The 23,842-nt window shown below is 42.2% G+C and overlaps 1 pseudogene; it reads right to left on the bottom strand.

Annotated features, from left to right (window-relative positions):
* LOC110257892 (heat shock transcription factor, Y-linked-like) lies at positions 1 to 23,438 on the bottom strand (annotated as a pseudogene).
* Between the last annotated feature and the right edge of the window lie 404 nt (positions 23,439 to 23,842).

Here is a 23,842-nt window from a genome sequence, read left to right as displayed (position 1 = left end):
TCAGTAGTTCTCTCTGTAGACCAATGCAATGTAGAGGCCCTTCCTAAGTGAGAAATATCAATTTCAGAGTTATTTTATCCACATTATTAGAGCATATGTGGCTTAAGAATTCCTGATAAGGGAACTTTCATCTAGCCTGGAGACAACCCTTTAAATGATACTTTTCCAGAGTGTCTAGCCCCCTGGTTATCATGGGGCATCTGATATTCTCCCAGAGGCAGATTACAGCAATCAGTTTCCCAAGCTTAGAATATTTTCTGATTAATCCAGCTAAACTTTGAAATATTGTCACATAGCATCAAAGAACACTTTGGGAAGTTAATTTTAGAAAGTGAACCCTAATCTCGAAACACAGAGCTAGAATATGAATCACAAGGTTTTGCTCTAAACGGATCTTCATTTTTCAGCAAATATGGTCGCTTTAGAATTGTAGAAGTTATACCCCAAAATGGGAAACACATTTCCTAAGTATTTCTTCTTCATTATTGGGTTTGCCTAGGAGCCAGGAAGAACCAAGTCACCTCTTGTATTTCCCATAGTCCTGGCTCTTTAATTCATAGGTATTGTTTACCTTTTTTTAATCTTTTTGCCTTTTCTAGAGCTGTTCCCATGGCATATGGTGGTTCTCAGGCTAGGGGTCTAATTGGAGCTATAGCCACCAGCCTATGCCAGAGCCACAGCAATATGGGGTCCGAGACGCATCTGCAACCTACACCATACCTCAAAGCAATGCCGGATTCTCAACCCACTGAGCAAGGCCAGGGACTGAATGTGCAACCTCATGGTTCCTAGTCAGATTCATTAACCACTGCTCCACAGTGGGAACTCCTATTGTTTACCTATATTAACTTCCCTGCTTTAAGGGCAGACTGTTAGCATGCACACAAGGGCATCAGGATGGCAAGTCTGACCATGAGGGGTTAATTTTTGAGCCATAATCCTATTGATTTTGTTCATACATTTCATTGCACAAATTGTCCCCTGTAAGTTACACTTCATAAGTTTGCAAAAAAATAACATATATATTTATATATATAAACACAAACACACACAGAAGAAAAATTTAAAACACCTGATCAAATAGAGTCATACTTTATTGTTTAACATTACTTATTCATTCAACAAAAGTAACAAAGGATTTCAAAAGCAAATGCAAATTAAAGACCAGCAAATTCATGTAACCTGTTATCAAAAGTTAAGGTTAAGAAAGTTAGTAAAACCTTCTTTTAACAGAGAGACAGAAACTAAATTCAAGTTTTGCACTAGCTTACCTTTAAAATTAGTTTACTTCATTAACGTGAATTCCCAATGCAGTCAGTTCTGACCAAGCACAAAAGTCCTTTCTCACTGTCCACTTCCCATAAAACTACCATCACTTTCTGCATCCATATTATTCTGTCTGCTACCGTTCCAATCAAAATACTAAGCTATAAGACACTTACTTTCTGTTCCCCTGGTAAAATGCAATTCCATTCCTCCTCCCTTCTTTACTGAAAAACCCATCAAACTTTTCTGGATGGACTTTTTATCATTTCTAAAAGCACATGATTCCTGGTACAGAAGGAATATCTCAGCACAGCACCAAAATACCAATCATAGTCTTAAGTGATGTTGTAGTCTCTTCTTCGTAACTGAAGTCTCAGTATCTGATTTGACTTTTATCAAACCTAGGTACAGTATGTTATTATACTTATGTTGATGACTCTGAAGACCTGTGCAAGTTAAATCAAAAAAATTTAACTTTAACATCAAATGTTAATTTAATACTGAATATTTTCCTGTTCATGCAAATCCAAAATTAACTTACCTTATGTATTTTGAGAATTACAGATTTTTGATGAAGTAATTTTGGCAAAGTGGTACATGCACAACACACACAAAATACACAAAACAGGAACCTCAGATTTCCCATTCCAAAGCTTCAGCCATGAAGAACCCACAACTGTGGATTCAAATTGCAATGAGAGACAGTGGATTCAAATTGGGATTCTGACAGATGGAACAAAACAAGATCACTTGTGTAGATGTTTAAACCCCTTACATAGTCTTTAATTGATGATGGTAATGATAATTTTAATAGTTCTTCCCCCAAAATAAATTTTTCTATGGTACATAATTTTGACCCAGTTACGCATACATGTACAAATTCTATTTTCACATATTGTCATGCTCCATCAAAAATGACTAGACATAGGTGCCAGTGCTTCAGAGCAGGATCTCTTTACTCATCAATTCCAGAGGCAAAGTTTATATTTATTAACCCCAAGCTCCCAACCCAATCCCTCCCCCATGGCAATAACAAAACTATTCTGCAAATTCGTGAAGTACATTTGTGCCTTATATTAGGTTCCAGATATAAATGATATCACACGGTATCTGTCTTTCTCTTTCTGACTTACTTCACTCTGCATGAGAGTCTCTAGTTCCATCCATGTTGCCACAAATGGCATTATTTTGTTCTTTTTTATGACTGAGTAGTGTTCCATTTTGTATATCTACCATATCTTCCTAAGCAAGTCATCTGTCAATGGACATTTGGGTTGTTTCCATGCCTTGGCTATTGTGAATAGAGATGCAATGTACATTTGAGTGCCTGTGTTTTTTAAGTAGAGTTTTGTCTGGATGTATGTGCAAACATGGGATTGCTGGGTCATATGGTAGTTCTATGTAAGACTTCTAAGATACCTCCATACTGTTCTCCATAGTGGTTTTACCAGTTCACATTCCCACCAACAGTGCAGGAGGGTTCCCTTTTCCCCATGCCCCATCCAGCATTTGTTATTTGTGGATGTATTAGTGACAGCCATTCAGACCGGTGAGAGGTGGTGTCTCATGGGAGTTCTCATTTTCATGTCTCTAATAATCAGTGATGTTGAGCATTTTTTCATGTGCTTGTTGGCCATTTGTACATCTTCCTTGGGAAAATGTCTGTTCAGGTCTTTTGCCAATTTTTCCATTGAGTTGTTGTTTTTGCTGTTTAGTGGTGTACGTTGCTTGTATATTCTAGACATTAAGACTCATCGGTGGCATCATTTGTGTCTATTTTCTCCCATTCCGCAAGTTGTCTTTTCGTTTTCTTTTTGGTTTCCTTTTCTGTGCCAAACTTGTAAGTTTGATTAGGTCCTATTGACTTATTTCTGCTCTTAATTCCATTGCTTTGGGACACTGACCTGAGAACATATCCATGAGGTTGATGTCAGAGAGCATTTGCCTATGTTCTCTTCCAGGATTTTGATGGTTGATTTTCTTATATTTAAGTCTTTACGCCTTTTTTCAGCTTATTTTCTTATGTAGTGTGAGGGCATGTTCTAGTTTCATTGATTTACATGCAGCTGTTCAGGCTTCCCAGCAATGCTTGCTGAAAAGACTGTATTTTTCCCATTTTATGTTCTCGCATCCTTCGTCAAATATTAGTTGGACCATAGGTGTCTGGGTTAATTTCTTGGTTCTCTAGTCTGTTGCATTGGTCTATATTTCTGTTTTGGTACCAGGACCACACTGTCTTGATGACTGAGGCTTTGTAATATTGCATGAATTCTGGGAAAGTTATGCCTCCCGCTTGGTTTTTGTTCTTCAGAACTGCTTTGGCAATTCTGGGCTTTCTGTGGTTCCATACAAAGTTTTGGATTGTTTGTTCTGGTTCTGTGAAAATGTCATAGGTCATTTGATAGGGATTGTATTGAATCTGAAGATTGCTTTGGGTGGTAGTGTATCCATTTGTACAAAATTAATTTCTCCAACCCAGGATCACGGAATGCCTTTCCATTTCTTTACATCTCTTTTAGTTTCCTTGTTTAATGTTTTATAGTTCTCAGCATATAAGTGCTTTACATCCTTGTTCAGGTGTATTCCCAGGTATTTGGTTTCTTGGAGTGCAATTATAAAAGGTATTGTGTTTTTGTATTCCTCTTCTAAAGTTTCATTATTAGTATACAGAAATGTGACTGATTTCTGAATATGGATCATATATCCTGCTACTTTGCTGACTTTGTTGATCAGTTCAAAGTAGTTTTTGTGTTGTCTTTTGGGTTTTCTACACATAGTATCATGACATCTGCATCCAGTGACAGTTTTATCGCTTCTCTTCCTACTTGGATGCCTTTCATTTCTTTGGTTTATCTGATTGATGTGGCTAGCCCTTCCAGTAAAATGTTGAATAACAGTGGTGATAGTGGACATCCTTGTCTTGTTCTAGATTTTGGTGGAAAAGTTTTCAGCTTTTCTGCATTGAGTATTATATATTGGCCGTGGGTTTGTCATAAATGGCTTTAATTATGTTAAGGAGTGTTCCCTCTATACCTACTTAGGTAAGAGTTTTTATCATGAAGGGCTGTTGGACTTTGTCAAATGCTTTTTCTGCATCTATTGAGATGATCATGTTGTTTTTGACTTTTCTTTTGTTAATGTGGTGTATGGCTGATTGATTTGACACTGATTGATATGTTGAACCATCCCTGTGCACCTGGGGTGAATCGCACCTGGTCATGGTGTGTGACCTTTCTGATATGTTTTGTGCATTTGGATGGTTAAACTTTTGTTGAGAATTTTTTGCATCTACATTCATCAAATTTATAGGCCTGTAGTTTTCTTTTTTGGTGGTATATTTGTCTGTCTTGGTAATTAAGCTGCTGTTGGCATCATAGAATGTCTTTGGAAGTGTTCCTTCTTCTTCAATTTTTGAAAAATTTTAAGGAGGATGTGTATAATTTCCTCTTTGTGTGTTTGGTATAATTTTCCTGGGAAGCCATCTGGTCCTGGATTTCTTTTGTAGGTAGTGTTTTTATAACATATTCAATTTTGTCTCTAGTGATTGCTCTGTTCAGTTGATCTATTTCTTTACAGTTCACTTTTGGCAGGATGTAAGACTCTAGAAAGTTGTCCATTTCTTCCAGGTTGTCAAATTTGTCGACAGAAAATTGCTCATAATATTCTCTCATTTTTTTGTATTTCTTTAATATACATTGGACTTACCTTTTCCATTTCTGATTTCGTTTATTTGGGTTATTACTCTCATCTGTTTGGTGAGACTAGCCAGAGGTTTGCCTATATGTAGACCTTTTCAAAGAACCAGCATTTTATTTGATTGATTGTGTCTATCATTTTTGAAACTCTATTTAATTGATTTCCTCTTTGGCTTTTATTATTTCCTTTCTTCAGTCAAATTTAGGTTTTGCTGGTTCTTTCATCTTTTTCATTTTATTTATATTTCCTTTTATTTTATTTTCCCACTGTACAGCAAGGGGGTCAGGTTATCCTTACATGTATACATTACAATTACATTTTCCCCCACCCTTTCTTCTGTTGCAACATGAGTATCTAGACATAGTTCTCAATGCTATTCAGCAGAATCTCCTTGTAAATCTATTCTAAGTTGTGTCTGATAAGCCCAAGCTCCCGATCCCTCCCTCTCCCTCCCCCTCCCATCAGGCAGCCACAAGTCTCTTCTCCAAGTCCATGATTTTCTTTTCTGAGGAGATGTTCATTTGTCCTGGATATTAGATTCCAGTTATAAGTGATATCATATGGTATTTGTCTTTGTCTTTCTGGCTCATTTCACTCAGGATGAGATTCTCTAGCTCCATCCATGTTGCTTCAACTGGCATTATGTCATCCTTTTTTATGGTTGAGTAGTATTCCATTGTGTATATATACACCACATCTTCCGAATCCAATCATCTGTCGATGGACATTTATGTTGTTTCCATGTCCTGGCTATTGTGAATAGTGCTGCAATGAACATGCAGGTGCAGGTGTCTCTTTTAAGTAGAGTTTTGTCTGGATAGATGCCCAAGAGTGGGATTGCGGGGTCATATGGAAGTTCTATGTATAGATTAATAAGGTATGTCCAAACTGTTCTCCATAGTGGCTGTACCAGTTTATATTCCCACCAACAGTGCGGGAGGGTTCCCTTTTCTCCACAGCCCCTCCAGCACTTGTTATTTGTGGATTTATGAATGATGGCCATTCTGACTGGTGTGAGGTGGTATCTCATGGTAGTTTTGATTTGCATTTCTCTTATAATCAGCGATGTTGAGCATTTTCTCATGTATTTGTTGGCCATCTGTATATCATCTTTGGAGAAATATCTATTCAGCTCTTTGGCCCATTTTTCCATTGATTGATTGGTTTTTTTACTGTTGAGTTGTATAAGTTCTAGTGATTAAGCCCTTGTCAGTTGCATCATTTGAAACTATTTTCTCCCATTCTGTAAGTTGTCTTTTTCTTTTCTTTTGGGTTTCCTTTGCTGTGCAAAACTTTTCAGTTTGATGAGGTCCCATAGGTTTATTTTTGCTCTCATTTCGATTGCTTTGTGAGACTGACCTGAGAAAATATTCATGATGTTGATGTCAGAGAGTGTTTTGCCTATGTTTTCTTCTAGGAGTTTGATGGAGTCCTGTCGTATATTTAAGCCTTTCAGCCATTTTGAGTTTATTTTTGTGCATGGTGTGAGGGTGTGTTCTAGTTTCATTGCTTTGCATGCAGCTGTCCAGGTTTCCCAGCAGTGCTTGCTGAATAGACTTTCCTTTTCCCATTTTATGTTCTTGCCTCCCTTGTCAAAGATTAGTTGACCATAGGTGTCAGGGTTTATTTCCAGGTTCTCTCTTCTGTTCCATTGGTCTGTCTGTCTGTTTTGATACCAGTACCACACTGATTTGATGACTGTGGCTTTGTACTATTTCTTGAAGTCTGGGAACGTTATGCCTCCTGCTTGGTTTTTGTTTCTCAGGATTGCTTTGGCGATTCTGGGTCTTTTGTGGTTCCATATAAACGTTTGGATTGTTTGTTCTAGTTCTCTGAAAAATGTCCTGGGGAATTTGATAGGGATTGCCTTGAATCTGTAGATTGCTTTGGGTAGGATGGCCATTTTTACAATATGGATTTTCCCAATCCAGGAGCATGGAATATCATTCCATTTCTTTACATCTTCTTTGATTTCTTTGATTAAAGTTTTATAGTTCTCGGCATATAGGTCCTTTACCTCTTTGTTCAGGTGTATTCCGAGGTATTTGATTTTGTGAGATGCAATTTTAAAAGGTATCGTATTTTTGTACTCCTTTTCTAATGTTTCATTGCTGGTATACTGAAATGCAACTGACTTCTGAATGTTCATCTTATATCCTGCTCTTTTGCTGAATTGATTAATCAGTTCAAGGATTTTTGGGGTTGTGTCCTTAGGGTTTTCTAGGTATAGTATCATGTCATGTGCATACAGTGACAGTTTGATCTCTTCTCTTCCTATATGGATGCTTTTGATTTCTTTTGTTTGTCTAATTGCTGTGGCTAGGACTTCCAAAACGATGCTGAAGAGCAGTGGTGAGAGTGGGCATCCCTGTCTTGTTCCAGATTTGAGTGAGAAGGCTTTCAGTTTTTCCCCATTGAGGATTATATTTGCTGTGGGTTTGTCATAAATGGCTTTGATTATATTCATGAATGTTCCCGCTATACCCACTTTGGCGAGGGTCTTGATCATGAATGGATGTTGAACTTTATCAAATGTTATCATATGAACATTGATTCATATGATTTTTGACTTTTTTTTTTTGTTAGTGTGGTGTATGATGCTGATTGATGTGCGTATGTTGAACCATCCTTGTGAACCTGGGATGAACCCAACCTGGTCATGGTGTATAATTTTTTTGGTATGTTGTTGGATTCGGTTTGCTAAGATTTGTTGAGAATTTTTGCATCTATATTCATGAATGATATTGGGCGATAGTTTTCTTTTTTGATGGTATCACTGCCTGGTTTTGGAATGAGGGTGATGGTGGCCTCATAGAATGTCTATGGGAGTATTCCTTCTTCTTCAACCTTTTGAAAGAGTTTAAGGAGGATGGGCACCAATTCCTCTTTATATGTTTGATAAAATTCACCTGTGAAGCCATCTGGTCCTGGGCTTTTATTTGTAGGGAGTGATTTCATGACCTCTTCAATTTCATTTCTAGTGATCGGTCTGTTCAGTTGGTCTGTTTCTGCTTGATTCAGTTTTGGCACGCTGTAAGATTCTAGAAAATTGTCCATTTCTTCCAGATTGTCAAACTTGTTGCCATACAGTTGTTCATAGTATTCTCTTATGGTTTTTTGTATTTCTGCTGTATCCGTTGTGATTTCTCCTTTTTCTTTTATGATTTTGGTTATTTGGGCTCTTTCTCTCCTCTTTTTAGTGAGTCTGGCCAGGGGTTTGTCCATTGTGTTCACCTTTTCAAAGAACCAGCTTTTGGTTTTATTACTTTTCTCTATTGTTTTTTGAGTCTCTATTTTATTGATTTCTTCTTTGATCTTTAAAATTTCCTTCCTTCTGCTGACTTGAGGACTTTTTTGTTCTTCTTTTTCTAATTCGTTTAGGTGAAGGGTTAAGTTGTCAATTTGGGATCTTTCTTCTTTTTTGAGAAAGGCCTGTATTGTTATACATTTCCCTCTGAGCACTGTTTTCGCAGCATCCCATCGATTTGGAGAGGTTGTGTCTTCATTATCATTTGTTTCAAGGTAGTTTTTAATTTCCTTCTTGATTTCCTCATTGACCCATTGGTTTTTTTAGTAGCATGTTGTTTAGTCTCCATGGAGTAGGTTTTTTCTCTTTGCTTTTCCCATGGTTGATTTCTAATTTCATGGCATTGTGGTCAGAGAAGATACTTGAGATAATTTCTACGCTCCTAAATTTATTGAGATTCGCTTTGTGTCCCATTATGTGGTCGATTCTTGAGAATGTTCCATGAGCATTTGAGAAGAATGTGTATTCTGCTTTTTTTGGATGTAGTGTCCTGAAGATATCAATGAAGTCTACGTTTTCTATTGTTTCCTTTAGGATGTCTGTTGCTTTATTGGTTTTCTGTCTAGAGGATCTGTCCATTGATGTGAGGGGGGTATTAAGGTCTCCTACTATGATTGTATTCTCATCAATATCTCCCTTTATGTCTGTTAGTATTTGCTGTATGTATCTGGGTGCTCCTATATTTGGGGCATATATGTTGATGATAGTAACATCCTCTCCTTTGATGGATCCCTTAATCATTAACTAGTGTCCTTCTTTGTCTTTCTTTATGTCTTTTGTTTTAAAGTCTATTTGGTCTGATATGAGTGTTGCAACTCCTGCTTTTCTGTCTTGTTTTTGGCGTGAAATATTTTTCCCCACCCTTTTACTTTCAATCTATATGTATCTTTTGTCCTAAGGTGAGTTTCTTGTAGGCAGCCTATTGAATGTTTTTGCCTTTTTATCCACTCAGCCACTCTATCTCTTTTGATTGGAGCATTCAGTCCATTGACATTTAAGGTGATAATTGATAGATGATTATTTATGGCCATTTGAACCTCGTGTTCCAGTTGATTCTATGGTTCTCCATTCTTCCTTCCTTTTTTTTTTTTTTTTTTTTTTTGGTTGGATGGTCTCTTGTTGTTTTCTGCTTGAGTGTACTTTTTTTTCGTGTTTTGCAAATGCAATATTTGCTTTTGGCTTGTGGTTGCCCTGTTTTTTAAGTATGCTAACCCCTTCCCATAATTGTGTGTTTTAGCCTGATGGTCCTGTTAGTTCAAACACTTCATTACTCTATTAAAATTAAGAAGAGAAACATACAAACAAACAATAAGGGTTATTTATTTCCTAACATCCCTTGCCCACATTTTATGGTTTTGACGACTCTTTTTTATTTTTTTCTTTTTAATTTTATTTTGTTTGAAGCATGTTCATGATTAAATCTGTATGCTGGCTTATTTGAGTGACTGCTCTCTGATTGCGGTTTCCTCAGTCCTAGTTCTTCCTCTTCTTCTTCTTTTTTTTTCTTTTCTTTTTTCTTTTCTTTTTTCTTCCCTTTCCTTCCTTTCTTTTTGGTTTAGAGAAGCCCTTTCAATATTTCCTTTCACCTGGGTTTTGTGTTGCTGTATTCTTTACGTTTTTGTTTGCTGGAAAAAAAAATTTATTTCCCCTTCTATTTTAAATGATATTCTTGCTGGATAGAGTATTCTAGGTTGCATATTTTTTCCTTTGAGCACTTTAAATATCTCTTGCCATTCCCTCCTGGCCTGTAGTGTTTCTGTAGAGAAATCAGCTGATATGCTTATGGGGGTTCCCTTGTAGGTAACATTCTGCTGCCTTTAGGATCCTCTTTTTATCACTAACTTTTGCCATTCTTATTGTGATGTGTCTTGGTGTGGGTCTGTTCGTGTTCAGGTTGTTTGGGGCCTCTGTGCTTCTTGTATCTTGAATCCAGTATCCTTTAGATTTGGGAAGTTTCCATCGATAATTTCTTCAAATATATTTTCCATGCCCTTATCTTTTTCTACTCCTTCTGGAATTCCTATTATGCATAGATTGGCCCGCTTTATATTATCCCATAGGTCTCTTATATTGCTTTCCAGTTTTTTGATTCGGTTTTCTGTCTGTTGACCAGATTGAGTGATTTCCATTATTCTATCTTCCATATCACTGATTCATTCTTCTGCATTATTCATTCTGGTTTTTACTGCCCCTAGTTCAGTTTGCATCTCTGCCAATGAATGTTCTAGTTTTTCTTGGCTCCTCCTTATCTTTTCTAGTTCCTTTCTGATGGTATCTGCATTACTGTTCCTATCTTCTCTTAATTCCTTCAGTATTTTCAGTATTTCTCTTTTGAACTCCATGTCTGTCAGACTGCAGAGATCTGTTTCATTGCTGACTGTTTTAGGTGAGTTCACCTGTTGGTTTGACTGGGGGTGGTTTCTCAGCTTCTTCATCTTGCTTGTTGTTTTCTTTCTCCTGAGGGAGTTGTACTCTCCATTATTGGGCAGTGTTTGCCTTGTCACTACCGTGGAATATTTTCTGAGGGCTGGCATTGTTGGTCAATCTTTTCTGAGGCAGTGTGGCTTTTTTGGAGTGTTGATGGGGCTAACAGTGTTCCTTTGAAGCAAAGGAGGGCTTCCTGAGGGCAGACAGGACTGGGAGGTCCACACCACGATGGTAGCAGATTTCACTTGGTCATGTAGAGCTTGCTCTGGTGTTTTGAGGCTGTGGGGTTCTTGCAGGGGGTTGGCAGTGTTGGGCAGCTGTTCCTCAGGAGTGCAGCACCTCCTAGGGGCTGGAGCAGCTATCTGGGTCACCGAGAACCTAAGAGGCTCTTGCCTAGGGCAGCCCAACTCAGAAGGACAGCCTGAGAATGCAGGTGGATCTTTTCACAATCTGGCTGAGCTTGTTGCAGCTTTTCTGGGCTGCAGGGGCTCTTCGAGGGGGTTGGTGGTGCTGAGCAGCTATTCCGTAGGAGTGGGGCACCCCCTCGGGGCTTTATCGGGTAGCAGGGCCACTGGAAACCCAAGAGGCTCCTCCCCAGGTCAGCCCAACTCAGAAAAATCGTCTGAGATCTTTTCCCAACTCAGCCAGGCTTGTTGCAGATTTTCTGGGCTGCAGGGGTTCCTGCCAGGAGCTGGCAGTCCTATGCAGCTGTTCCAGTAGGTCTCAGCACCCCCTGGGGGCTTGGGCGGGTAGCAGGGCCGTTGGAGACCCAAGAGGCTCCTCCCCGGGGGAGCCCGACTCAGAAAGACTGTCTGAGACCTTTTCCCAACACACCCAGGCTTGTTGCAGATTTTCTGGGCTGCAGGGGTTCCTGCCTGGAGCTGGAAGTCCTATGCAGCTGTTCCACTAGGTCTCAGCACTCCCTGGGGGCTTGGGTGGGTAGCAGGGCCATTAGAGACCCAAGAGGCTCCCCCCCGGGGCAGCCCGACTCAGAAAAACCATCTGAGAATTAGGCAGATCTATTCACGGCCTGGCTAGGCTTGTTCTTTTCTGGGCTGCAGGCTTTTTCTTGGGGGCTGGTGGTGTTTGGTGCTTCTCTGTGGAAGTGTAGCCCCTCCAAAGGGCAAGCAGGCCTGTGCAGGGACAGCCCCTACGGTTGTAGGCTTCAGGCAATTTTTGAGGCCAGCCCTCCTGGATGGCAGGCAGCCCCAGGTTAGGCGAGAGCATAGGGGGTGTTGGGGGTCGGGGGAGGGGATGTACTGGGAAGCACAGCTTTCTGCTAGCTAGCGGGCCTGTAAGCTTGCTGTGGCATGGGGGGTATTCTATGGGGGCCCACCCCTTCTTCTCTCCCCTCCCTAGCAGGGGTGCAGGCCAGGCTCTTCTCCCAGGTTCCCTCTGATGTGGCTTTCCACTTCCCCGTCCCTAGAGTATTGTTCCCTTTCTCTGCAACAGCTTTGTTTTCTAGTCTCCCAGGCAGTCTCTGCCCCATCAAGTGGTTTCTAGACCTCCCAAGCAGTTTCCGCTCCGCCCTGCCCCCCCCCAGCAAGGGGACTAAACTCCGGGGTTGAGGACTCGGTGCCCAGCCCCGACCCAGGCGTCTCAATTTTTGGTAACTGTGCCCATAGCTTAGATGGTCCGTTGGGTTCTTGATTGGCTTTTCCGTACTCCAACTTACTGCTACACTCTTCTCTGCATCTGGAGATTTCTCCGGTTTGTTTGATCTTTCCCCCGGTAGGTGACTTTCCAGGGTGCAGGAAACCTTTCTCCTCTGTAGTTCCCTTTCGGGAGCGCTCGTCCCGCTCGGATTCACCTTCTCTCACTCTCCGATTTTCTCCCATTCTGCCCAGTAATATCACGAACTTCTTGCCTTTATTGGATTATAGGTTCCTCTGCCAGCGATTGGTTGCTGTTCTGTGCGAGTCATTTATTCTGTAGATGTGCTTCTTTTGTTGTGTTTGTGGGAGAGGGCGAGCGTGTCCCCCTACTCCTCTGCCATCTGTCCTCCCTCCTTCCCCTTCTATTTTAAATGGTATTCTTGCTGGATAGAGTATTCCATGTTGCATTTTTTTTTTTCCTTTCAGTCCTTTAAATATCTCTTGCCATTCCCTCCTGGCCTGTAGAATTTCTGTGAAGAAATCAGCTGATAGCCTTATGGGGCTTCCCTTTTAATTGACATTTTGCTTTTCTCTCTCTGCCTTTAGAATCCTCTCTTTATCTTTAATTTTTGCCATTGTTATTATATGTCTTGGTGTGGTTATATTTGGGTTCAAGTTGTTGGGGCCTTCTGTGCTTCTTGTACCTTGAAGTCAGAATCCTTTAGATTTAGAAAGCTTCCAGGGGTAATTTTTTGAACTATATTTTCAACCCCCTCTTGTTATTCTTCTCCTTCTGGAATTCCTACTACGCAAAGATTGGCCCACTTTCTATTATACCGTAAGTCTCATATGGCTTTCATCTTTTTTCATTTGGTTTTCCTTCTGCTCTCCTGTTTGGCTGATTGCCATTGTTCTATCTTCCACATCCCTAATTCATTCCTCTGTGTTAGTCATTCTGGTCCTTACAGCCGTTACCTCCATTTGTATCACTGAAAATGAATTTTTTGGATTTGCTTGGCTCCTCCTTATGTTTTCTTGTTCGTTTCTGAGGACGTCTGCATTCCTGTTCATATCTTGTCTTCATTCCTTCGGTATTTTCACTGTCTCCCTTTTGAACTCCAAGTCTGTCAGACTGCTTCAGTGTTGAAGATTTTAGGTGAATTCTCCCATTGCATAAACTGGGAATGTTTTCTGAGCTTCTTCATCTTGCTTGTGTTTTCCATTTTCTGTGAATTTGGGGAAGCCAGACTGTAATTTGGCACAGTTGAGGCTGCACCGTGGTGGCGGAGCACTTCAGCAGGGCATGCATGGTTTGCTGGGTCACACTGCTGAGCCTAGGTTCTTCCCATGGCCAGGCATGGTTGGCCTTTGTGCACCATTGTGGTCATTCACTTCTTGCAGCCAGGATGTGCTTGCTGGGGTGCTCTGCAGTAGTGGGGCCCTTCCTGAGGTCAGGTGGGGCTGAATGGTATGGGATGTGGTTGAGGCACAGCCCTGCAGTTGGGCAGGGCTTTCCCAGGTGCTCAGTGGCAGCAGAGTGCCTCCTGCGGGCATGCGGTGCTTTTCAGTGTGCTCAGCTCATCAGTTGCCAAGGGTGGGTGGGGCTGGCCTCCTTGCTCTGTGGCAGAAAGTTGCTTCCTGGGGGTGGGCAGAACTAGGCAGTTCATCCATGGCAGAGGGCTCTTCCTGAGGGTGGATGGGCCTGGCAGGTGTGCACCATGGTGGAGGTGAACTTCCCACATGTGCCTGGGGATTGCTGGGGCATGCCATTCAGCAGAGCACTTCCCAAAGGGGGGCAGCCCTGGCCTGGTTGCCCCAAGGAAGGTGGGTTCTTCCCAAAGGTTGGTGGGCTTGGCCAGGGCGTGCCACATTGGAGTTGCCCTCCCTGCACATGGGCGGGGCTTGCCCTGGTGCTCCATGGCAGTGGGATGCTTCTTGAGTGTGGGCAGTGCTGGCCAGCTCGCTCTGCAGTGGAGAGAGCTTCCCAAGTGTGGGTGGGGCTGGCAGGTGCCCATGGAGGTGGAGGTGCATTTCCCATGGCTAGCTGGGGCTTTCTGGGGCAACCTGTAGCAGTGGAGCACTTCCCAAGGGTGGACAGGGCTGGCCGAGTTGCCCCATGGCAGCAGGGCACTTCCCAAGGGTAGGCAGGGCTGGCCAGTTTCCACTGTGGTCGTGGTGCATTTCCCAATGTGGTGAGGAGTTTCCCAGGGCATGTCAGGGCAGTGGGGCACTTCGCATGGCTGGGCATAATTCCAGACATAAGTTCTTCCAATACGTTTTCAATAATCTTTTCTTTTACTTCTCCTTCTGGAATTCCTACTATGCACAGATTGGCCCACTTTATGTTATCCCATAGGTCTCTTATATTGCTTTCAGGGTTTTTTTCATTTGGTTTTCTGTCTGCTGTCCTGTTTGGGTGATTTGCTTTCTTCTATCTTCCACATCACTGATACGTTCCCCTGCATTATTCCTTCCAGCCCTTACTGCCCTTAGCTCACATTGTAGGTCTGCAAATGAATTTTCTAGATTTTCTTGGCTCCTCCTTATGTTTTCTATTTCTTTTCTGAGGGAGTCTGTGTTACAGTGCTTATCTTCTCTGAATTTCTTTAGTACTTTCACTCTGCATTTTGAACTCAAATTCTGTCAGACTCTTTCAGTGTTGGAGGTTTTAGGTGAATTCTCCTGTTGCATAAACTGGGAATGTTCGCTGAGCTTCTTCATCTTGCTTGTGTTTTCTTTTTTGTGTGAATTTGGGGGAGCCAAAGTGTAGTTTGGCACAGTCAGGGCACATGGTGGTGGTTGGGCTCTTCCTGAGGGCATGCATGGCTGGCGGGGTCACACGACCGTGGTTAGGTGCTTCCTGTGGGCAGTCAGTGTGGCTGGGTTGTGCTGCTCTGGTGGGGAGCTTCCGTAGGCTGGGTGGGGCTGGCCAGAGTGTTCTGCCTTGGCAGTGCACTTCTTGAAGCCAGGTAGGGCTTGATGGGTTGTGCCACAAGATTGGAGGGCTTCCTGAGGGCATGCAGGGCTGGCCAGTGCCTGTCATGGTGGAAGTGCACTACTCCCAACAATGGTGCAATGTCTCTCCTAGTGTGGTGTACGTCCCATTGTTGGTGCCCTTCCTGCAGCCAGGGACAGCTGCCTGTGGTTCTCTCCAGCAGTGGAGGGCTTCCCAAGGGTGGGGAGGGCTGGCCGGCGCATGCCGTGGAGGACGTTCACTCCCCATGGCCGGGAGCGTCTTGCCCTAGTGGTCAACAGCAGTAGGGGCTTCCCGAGGGTGGCGGTGCTGGCTCTCTCAAGCTGTGTCAGCAGAGCCCTTCCCAAGGGTGGGCTGGCCTGTTCCTGCTGCTGTGGTGGTGAACTTCCTGATTTGGGGAGGAGAATGCTGGGGTGCACCAGGGCAGTGGGGCACTTCCTGTGGGTGGAACACCAAGGAGGTGGTTGCCTTCCCATGGGTAGTGGGCCAAGTCCACTGCAGAAGGAATGTGGTTTCTCCCCGGGCCTGCCCGTGGTGGAAGCGGGGGATGTGCTGGGAATGCCCTCTGTGCTCTACTAGCTGTTGTGCAAGTGAAAATGCTGTGGAGCAAGGCGTATTCTCTGGTGGCCCACACATCCTGCTCTCCCCTCCCCAACAATGGTGCAATGTCTCTCCTGCAGGCCCAGACCTTCTCCTGGGTTCCCTCTCTTGTGGCTTTCCAGTCCCCAGCCCTTAGCTCTTTGCAACCCTTCACCCCTGGGGCACCACTTCCTCATCTCTTATGCTGTCTCCACACCACCAATCCCAGCCTGCTCCCAGGGACTCACCTCCAAAACCTAGGGCTTGGCACCCAGTCCCCACCAAAGCATCTCAGTCTTTGGGACCTGTGCCAGCGGTTCTGATGATCTGTGTGGCTCTCATACTGCCTCTCAGTCCTCCGACCTGCTGATGCACTTTTCGTGGCATCTTGGAGATCCCTTGGACTCAGCTGATCTTTTCGCAGGTTCGGTGAGTTTCCAGGGATTGGGTTCCCTTTCTCCTTCACCATTCCCTCTCAGGAGTCCAGTCCTGATGCCCCTTCTCTCTCTCTCCTCTTTTCTGTTGCTTTATGCAGTTGTGTCAAGAGATTCTTCCCATTTTTGGAGGTTTCAGTTCTTCGGCCAGCGTTCAGTTGCTGTTCTGTGTGAGTCATTTTACATGTAGATGTGTATTTTTTGTTGCATCTGTGGGAGAGGTGAACAAATCCCCCTACTCTCTCACCATCTGGGCTCTCTGAAATTGTGTCCTTCTTTATCTTTCTCTATGGCCTTTGTTTGTTTCAATGTCTATTTTCTCTACTATGCGTATCACAACTCCTGCTTTCCTGTCTTGACCATTGAAATATGATGTCCCATTCTCTCACATTCAGTCTATACGTGTTCTTTGCTCTAAAGGGAGTCTCTTGCAGACAGCAGGTTGTATGTTTTTGCTTTTTGATCCAATCTGCTGCTCTGTGTCTATTGATGAGAGTATTCAGTCCATTGACCCTTAAGGTAATTATTGAGAAACATGTATTTATTCCCATGTTAAACCTTGCTTTTCAGTTGATTCGTTGTATTACCTTGGTTTTTTTTTTTTCTCTTTCTTTTTTTTTTTTGATGATTTCCATTTATTTTATGCTTGGATACATTTCTTTTTAGTTTTCATGAATGTAATGTTTGGTTTGATTTGTGGTTTCCCTGTTTTTCAAGTAGGTTAACCACTTCCTACATCTGCTTGCATTAGCCTCGTAGTCATATAGGCTGCAACACGATATTTAAAATTAGGTGTCTATATTTTCATACTTCCTTACCTACACTCTATGCTTTTGAATTTCTTCTTTGAGATCTTCGAGTTTGTCCTTTTGGTGTTCCTTGTGTTTCTCATCACTTTTCGAGTAGATTTTTGTTTGTTTGTTTGTTTTGGTGATGTATGCTGGCTGATTTAAGTGTCTGCTTTCCAATCTGTATATGTTCTGTCTTCTTTTTTCTCCTTCTTCTTCTTCTTCTTCTTCTTCTTCTTCTTCTTCTTCTTCTTCTTCTTCTTCTTCTTCTTCTTTTAGCCATTTCTGTATTTTTTTAGAATGGGTTTAGTATTGGTGTACTCGTTTAGCTTTTGTTTGTTGGAGAAATTCTCTGTTTCCCTTTCCAGTTCAAATGATACTCAATAAATAAATAAAACATACATAAATGAATAAATAAATAAATGATAGTCTTGCTGGGAAGAGTACTCTAGGCTTCAGAGTTTTTCCTTTTGGAATTTGTGTATAGCTTGCCAATTTCTTCAGGCCTGTAGTGTTTCTGTAGAGGAATTAGGTGATTTGCGGGTTCTCTTATAGTTAATGTGTTGTATTTCTCTTGCTGGCTTTACAATCCTCTCTTTATCTTTGGCCATTTCCATTATAGTAGGTCTAGGTGTGGGCATATTTGTGTTCAGCCTGTTTTGTGCCTTCTGTGATTACTGTATTTTGATACCTGTTTCCTTTAGTTTGGGAAAATTTTGAGACATAATTTCTTCCAATATATTTCCAATCCACTTTTCTTTTTCTTCTGCCTCTTGAATTGCTGTAATGCATAGATGGATCCCTGTTATGCTACCCCATACATCTCTTATGTTGCTTTCATGTGTTTTCATGTGGTTTTCTGCCTGCTGTCCTGATTGGGTGATTTCCATTATGCTATCTTCCATGTCACTAATTCATTCCTCTGCACTCTTCACTCTGCCCTTCAGTGCCTTTAGCCCAGTTTGGCTATCTGCAAAAGACTTTTCTAATTTTTCCCTATTTTCCCCTAAATTTCCTCATTCCTCTCGAAAGTAATCGACATGAATGTTTTTAATCTGCTCGTAAATCCCTGATATTCAGCCTTCATTCCTTCAGTATATATTCACTCTACCCCTTTTGAACTCAGGGTCTTTTGGCCTACAGAGGTCTGTTGCATTGTTTCTGCTTCACATGAAATCTCCTGTACCTTACGTGGGAATTGTTCCTGGGCTTCTTCATCGTGTCTATGATTTTCTTTTTCTGTGAGTTTGGGGAAGCCAAACTCTAGTCTTGGAGGGTTACTTCTAGGCAAGAGCAACGTTTTGTATTTTGTGGGGTGGTACCATTTATTTGGGGCATGGAGGATTGCATTCTTGCTGGCTCAATCTTGGGAGTGAGCACGCCATTATTCCGAGGGTGCAGAGTGTATTTCCAGGGAGAGGGAGGCAGTGGGTAGGGCTGGTAGTGCCTTCTTGCTGGGGTCTTAGCAGCAGCAAGTACATGCAGGGAGGTGGCACAGGCTACTCCTTGTTTCAAGGCCTTGGGCGTGATAATGAGCTTTTTGCAGAATCATGAGGTGCCCAGAGCATTTGGGAGTGGCAGTGGCAGTGGCAGTGGCATGGTTTGTGAATTCCCAGAGAACTTGGAGCAGAAACAGGTAGTGTTTGGTCACAATGACCTCTTCTGAGGTGCCCTCTGTGGTGATTAGGGCCACAAGGGGTGCCTGTTCCTGGACCCCTAGTGGTAGCAGGCCATGCACACCTCTGGTGGTTTGCCCCCCCAACTGAGGACCCTTATAAGAAGCAGCCTGTCCCTCTTAGCCCACACAGGAGGTGGTGCAACACTGCTCCTAGTTACACGGTCTTGGCAAAGGACAGTGTTCAACCTTCTGGGTGCTTCTTCCGTGCAACTGTCAGAGCATTTGGCACTGACAGTTGCAGGGCGGTTATATGGCCAGGGTGTTGACAACAATACTGGGTGGTGCTCAGTTGTAGTGCCCGCTCTGATTTCTGACCTCTGAGGTGACTGTGGTCAGAGATTGGACCTGATCACACACCCCTACTGGTGGCAGGCCTTGACTCCCTGTGGTTTCTGTGATGACTGCTTTGGGATGTCCCCACTGCCTGTAGATCACTCAGGAGGCACCAGATCTCACTTACCCACCTTATGCCCTTAGCCCCCACCAGAGGGATCTGGACACCCATAGCCAGCACTAGAAGTGTCCAGGCTGCTGTAGCACAAGCAAGTGGCTTCTTGCCACCTGTAGCCTGCACCAGGTGCACCCTGCCCTCTGAAAGCCTGTGCATGTGTGTGCAGGGAGATTCCTTTGGCATCTGCCCCTCCTCCTTTTCCCCTCTGCAACAATGGCACCTTGCTTTTTAAGACAAAGTGGGGTCCCTTCAACTCCAAGGATAGCTCTGAGGTGACTCTTGGTTTGATTGAAAATAATTCTTCTGAATGTACTCCAGAAAGACAGTAAAAGAGAAACATAAGAAGCTGCTAAGTCAAGCAGATTCTATATCTTCAAGGGACCTGTTCACCTGGCTGAGGTTTGGTGTTAAAGGCCAGCATTTTTATTTAAGCCTGTCTTTGTGTAAAAGAAGAAAGCAACCTCTATGTGTGAATCGGGACATATAAAGGGGTGGAGATAAAGGCAAAAATAACCTAGATCAGTTTGAGGATTTTACAGAAAATGACACCCACATTTTTTTTCTACTACTTTTTTTTTTGTAGATGTTTCACTGATGAACTACCACCCTGTGGTGACAGTGATGCAATCTCTGATGATGTCATGTGGACATTGTTGTTGCACTTATGGTGTAAATTATGGTCATGGTTCATGGATAAGATAAAATATGTTATTGTTTGGAGTGTGAAATGTACTTTTTAAGTAATTGTATACATTTTTTTTTTGTCTTTTGAGGGCCACCCCTGTGGCATATGGGCAATCCCAGTCAGGGTCAAAGCAGAGCTCTGTCTGCTGCCTTACATTGCCGTAGCAATGCTGGGACTGAGCCACATCTTTAACTCACATCACAGCTCATGGCAACTCTGGGGCTTTAAACCACAGAGCGAGGGCAGAGGGTGAAGCTGCTTCCTCATGGACACTAGTTAGGTGTGTTAACCTCTTTGCCATCATGGGAACTCAATGGAATTTATTGATTTTTTTTTCTTTGCAATGAAGACAATCTTGTCAACTAATATCCAAGTTCCATTTGAAGTAACAGATAGACTATAATGCAGCTGAGAAAACACTACGTAAATACTATGTATTTTCCCTTTCCAAATTGACTTTTATTTGCCCCTTTTTCCACACCCTCATAATTGAGACCCCCATTCAATACAACTTGGACTATTTCAGAAATCTCTTGACAGCTATTCTCTATTTCCTTAGTTCCATTTTCCTTTTTGAAACAGTTACAGCTAGGGGACATGTCAAATGCTCCTCTCTAATTATCAAGCATTTCAAATATTAAAAAACGGCAAAATAATCTGCCATTGGAAACAATTAAAACGACAAAAGGACAACCTGCAATGGGAGACAATTATTTCAGATGATGCAACTAATAAGGGCTCAATCTCTAAAATCTACAACCAACCTATACACCTCAACAACAAAACAGCCAATTACTCAGTGGAAACATGGGAAAGAGACCTGCATAGACATTTCTCCAAAGAGAATATACAGAGGGCCAACAAGCACATAAAGAAATTCTCAACATCACTGTTTATTAGAGAAATGCAAATCTACACTACTATGAGGAATCACTTCACACTGGACAGAATGGCCGACATTAACAAGTCCACACATGAGAAAAAGCTAGAGAGGGTATGGAGAAAAGAAAACTCTCTTACACTGTGGGAGGAGTGTAAATTGTTACAACCGCTATGGAAACACTTCAGAAAACTAAATATAGAACTAGCATATGACCCAGCAATCCTACTCTTGGGGATACACCTGGGGAAAAAAAAAAAAAAAAACTTTCCATGAAAAGGTTACAAGCACATGTATGTCCATTGCAGTCGGATTCACAAGAGGAAAGACATGGAAATAACCTAAATGACAATTGGAAAGAATGGATTAAGGGATGTTGTATATATACACAATGCAACACTACTCAGCCATAAGAAAAGAACAGAATAATGCCATTTGCAGCAACACGGCTGGAAATGGAGACACTCCTACTAAGTGAAGTAAGCCAGAAGGAGGAAGGCAAGCACAATATGACATCACTTATGTGTGGAATGTGATATATGGCACAACTGAAACATTCCACAGGAAATACACCCATAGATTTGGAGAACAGGGTTTTGGTTGCCAAGGGGGAGGGTGCAGGATTGTGATGGACTGGGATTCGGGGGTTGAAAATGCAAACTATTGCATGTGGAGCGGGTATGCAATGAGGTCATGCTGTATAGCAATGGGAACTATCTCTAGTCACTTTTGATGCAGCTTAATGTGAAACAAAGAATATGTATTGTGTGGGTGTGTGTCTTGGGTGGGTGGGTGTGTGACTGGGCCACTTTGCAGCACAGTATGAAAGTGATCGAACACAATAAACCAGCTATGATGGAAAAATCATTTTAGAAAAATAAATGCAGCATCCTTTTACTCTTAACTGTGTCAAAAGTAAAGAAATTGAAGCTATGAAGATGAACATACAAGTTTATTGCTGAAATAACAGAATTGCAGGAATTTGGTGACATTTGCCAGCATAAATTTTCATCTTCACTCTCCTGCATAACCTATAGTCCTTTGATAGGTCAGTGGTCATTAGGGTGATGTTCAGATACGAAGAGGACTGAGGATTTGGCCTTGAAAGCGAGGCAGCAGATGTGTCAGTGGCCATTGGCATTGGGAACCATGGATGGGCTGCTGCTTGGGGGTTAGACACAGGGCACTCAGTTGGTGATATATTCTGGTATCTGGTTGGCAAAGGAGAAGGCTCCACCCTCAGTCCAAAATAACCACTTGGGAAGTTAGAAATAAGGTGGTACTGAGAAATGGAAGTGGTAGTTGTAATGAAATTCACGATGTGGCCACTTGCTGGAGAGTAGCTGCTTTGTGAGTGCATGTGAAATGTGGTCAACTGACTAAAAATAGCATGTTGAGCCATGACAATTTGTCCTGGTGGCCTGAATGATGGTGATGATGGAGAAGAAAGACCACTTCTAGTTGGGGTAGTTGTATTAGAAATTCTCTGGCTCATAGAAGGCCATCTTATTAAAGGCACATTTAGGTTTGTAGAGGCTGAAAATGCATCTTCTCCATGAGTTTCTGCAACCACATCAGAATTATGGTTATCCACATTACCCCCTGTTCTAGAGCGCTTCTTGCTGCAACCTTGAAGTAGAGAAGCCGATACTGGAGAAGCATTTTTCACCCTGACTCTTCTTTTCATCCTCACCAACAGATGGGGACAGCCTCGGTTAAAATTTGGATTATGGTAGAACTGCAGCTAAAACCAAAAGAGAAGGTATTTAGTGACTTTTTAAACAAAGATACGAGGACAAAGAATCCATAAAAATCTGACTTGTTTCATCACACAGAGTTAATGTCAGGAAATAATACTCATCTATTACTAACATTTTCAAAAATTTATGTAGTGGGAACAGGCAATTATGTTCCTTAAATAAAAATGCCTGGTGTATTTACAGTAACAGTATGAGGTTCAGGGGCTTGTATTGGGTGAGGTTCATCGAGAAGGCTCCAGGTGGCTAGGAAATTTCTCTATCACCCCAAATATTTTATGACCAAGTGGCCTTCAACTTAAAAGCGTAGCAGTACTTCATCCCACTTTCAAGGTCTACTATGACCCTATATGTATGAACATATTTGCAGATGTCCCTCTGTAAATAGTAACTGGACATTTCATAATACCTTGTTCCAAGCAGAGACTTCATTATCTTCTGCCAGAATGTTGGCTAGTGAGGCAGGTCTTTGAAAATTCCTTCGCAATTTAGTAAATCCATAAAAGTTAAGCTGTCGAACTAAGCTTTTCATACTCTCAGTTTCAAAAATTCTGAAGGGAGCCTTTCTCTCCAGAACTTCTTTCTTGAAGCGTTCTTCATTAATCACGATCGAGGTTCCATTTTCATCCCACCAAATGGACTTAAATCGATCACTTTCAACAATTTCCCAAAGTTTTCTGGGAAAGGGCAGAGGAAGAAATCACTATCTTCATCTGGTTCAGAGGCACACAATGTGTGGCATGGCTCCTTCATCAGGGAGCCCTCAGACAAAGCCTGGAAAGCTTTTTCTTCAATCTGAGACTTCAAGTCCAAGTCCCCAGTGATTGAGTTATCACACCATGGAGATGTAATGGAGGATTCTGAACCAGTTGATTCATCTTTAGGAGACACACCTTGAATTTCTGAAGGAGCATTTGCCATCTCAGATTTTTTTCTGTTCAGCTACTTTCCTCACCTGCATGGCTTTTGAACTCTGCAGTTTTAAATGCTGCTTTGGTAAGCCTACACAGATAAACTATCCAATCCATCAAAATGGTTGCCAGCCTGAGTAGCTGTGACATCACAAGACTCTAGTCTCCTAGCAATCTGAGCATCACCTTCAGTCAGGGTTTACTTCTCTATGAAATTAGCCCAGTTAATATAAAATATGATCTCTGTACTTGAACAGTAACCCAAAGAGAGAAAAAAAAATGAGATCAGCAAATGAGATCCTATTCCAATGGAATCTTTTTAATAAAAAATCACATAAATATATAAATCCATTTCATCCCTGAAGTAAACGCAAGTTCTCTCTTGGGCACATACGCACTTGTGCCTCTTAGGTA

Source organism: Sus scrofa, chromosome Y (assembly GCF_054392235.1).
Source record: "Sus scrofa isolate SSC_HxYL_T2T_F1_AM1 chromosome Y, Sscrofa_HxYL_maternal_Yorkshire_Landrace_v2.0, whole genome shotgun sequence".
Lineage (NCBI taxonomy): Eukaryota > Metazoa > Chordata > Mammalia > Artiodactyla > Suidae > Sus > Sus scrofa.
Note: the sequence above shows the minus strand (reverse complement) of the source record. Positions and strands in the feature narration are given on the sequence as shown.